Source organism: Tenrec ecaudatus, chromosome 16 (assembly GCF_050624435.1).
Source record: "Tenrec ecaudatus isolate mTenEca1 chromosome 16, mTenEca1.hap1, whole genome shotgun sequence".
In the NCBI taxonomy this organism is placed as follows: domain Eukaryota; kingdom Metazoa; phylum Chordata; class Mammalia; order Afrosoricida; family Tenrecidae; genus Tenrec; species Tenrec ecaudatus.
Genome location: NC_134545.1, coordinates 7,241,179 through 7,243,502, shown reverse-complemented (window position 1 = coordinate 7,243,502; position 2,324 = coordinate 7,241,179).

Here is a 2,324-nt window from a genome sequence, read left to right as displayed (position 1 = left end):
CGATGGATGGACGGCTGGATTGTGATAAGAGTTATATGAGCCCCTGATAAAAACAATGCTCTCATTTCCCTTGTTTGTTAAAAGTTCACCTTGTTTTCAGTATTACCTATTTGCTTGTCGTGTGTGTTTTTCTAGAGTGTTTTTTGTGTAACATTTCTTTCTTTTTCTTTTTTTAACATTTTATTAGGGACTCATACAACTCTTATCACAATCCATACATATACATACATCAATTGTATAAAGCACATCTGTACATTCTTTGCCCTAATTGTGTAACATTTCTAATGCTCCATAGTAATGCTGGGATACCTCATTCACATATCTGTTGCTGTAAACAACACAGTAAAAGCTTTGGGACTGCAGCATTTTTTGTTTGGGTAAAGTGTGCAATGTAGTAGCATTAGTTCTGTGCACTGGGTTGTCAAGCAGTGTCGCGATATATTTCTGAATTTCCCTGTGACCTTTTCAAGAAACTTGGCGCTCCTCCTGAGTGACATCACTCACTTTTTAAATTATTAGATTTTTAATTTTTAGAATCAATTTAGATATGCAGAAAAATTGAGCAACTGACAGCTATTCTCACACGCCCTACTTTTAATGACTGACATCAGTATGCTGCAGGAATTTCTGTTAATGAACCAATACTGATACTCTTTTATGCACTTTTTACCATTCCTGAGACCATAACACATCAACCAATTTAACGGGTTTGACGTGTAAAGTTCTACAATGTGAATTATATCCATTCTCCTTCTCCCAAGAAAAAGAACTTTCATGAAGTAAATACATGATCATTTATGAACCCTGTACGCCTTGATCTTATAAAGGAGCCCTGGTGGCGCCGTTGGTTCCGTGCTTGGCTATTAGCCAGAAGTTTGGCAGTTCGAACCCACCAAAAACTCTGCAGGAGACAGACCTGGCAGTTGGCTTGTCAGGATTTTTGCCTCAGAAACCCGTCGGGGCAGTCGCCCTCGATAGGGGGACCGTGAGTCGCCCTGGCTATGGGTGTGGTTTCTTTTTGGTCATCAGAGCATCCCTGCTTGCAGACCTTCCTGAGCCCTCGCTGCTGTGGGGTTTTCATTTCTGTCCTTTACAAGCCCTGGCATTTCTTTATTTCTCTTTGAAATGTTATCATGTTAAGTATATACAGAGTGAAACTCAAAGCCGTTGGATTCCAACTCTAAATCTTTACAGGAGAAAGAGCCTCATCTCCCTCCTGAGAAGTGGCTGGTGGGTTTGAGGCACCAACCTGGTGGTTAGCAGCCCAGCGCCTAGCTCACACCACCGCCAGGCCTCCTTTGATCCCTTACAGACAGCCCTTAAAAATATAATGCTCAAGTCAGACTTTTGTTTTTTATTCTAAACTAGTTAAGCTAAACTGTTCAGTGTTAAGGTGGCATCGGGATATTTTTGGTTTGGGGTTTAAAGATATCTCAAGGATGCATCCAGCCTCTCTGGTTCCATCAAGTATGCAGTTCAAGAGAATCTGACATTCCGGTCTGCGCCTACCCATTTTGATCAGAATTCTTCAATCTGATAATTGACCAAAATCTTTCCTAATGGTAGCCAGGCGCCATCCAGTTATTCAGGCCTCACGGCAAAGGAGGCAGGTAGCCACACATTCTGTGTCCTCTGCCTGTCTCGACTCTGCTTCTTCTCTTGCTCCAGGTGTAGCTTGGATGGCCTCTTACAAGCGCTTAAGACCCCAGGCATTATGAAATAAACAAACATGTTCCCCAAGTGTAATTTAGTGACCTCAATGGTTTTAATTAGGTTGTGCAAACATCCCCGGTGTCCATTAGCAAATTTCTCATTACCATAAACTAAGGGGACCAGACGCCCAGCTTTTTAACAATTTTTCCCACGTCCCGCATCGTTTTTAAAAATTCCCAATTTTTGGAAAGAAAGCATGACAAGCTAGGGTGTACGGTTTTCGGCTGCCATGTGGCTATTTCGCCAGGATATGAGTTTTATCCACGGTGTCCCGCTTTACCAGTGTTAAAATCTGGTCACCTAGCCATAAACAGAAACTCAGAGCTTCCTAAACAATGACTCTCTCCCTACTTCTTCCCTCTAGCCCCTGCTGCTTAACTACTAAACTTTGGTCTCGATGCCTATTCTAGATGTTTCATGGAAGTTGAGTCATAGCAGTATTTGACCCGTTGTGATTGACTTACTTAGCATCATGTTTTTAAGATTTACCTATGTTGTAACATATTTATCTCTTTCTGAGTCGTATTATATTGTATTGTAACTATTTTAGTTGTTTCTACCTATTGGCTACTGTGAGCAACATTGATTTACAGTGTCTGTTTGCTGCTTTC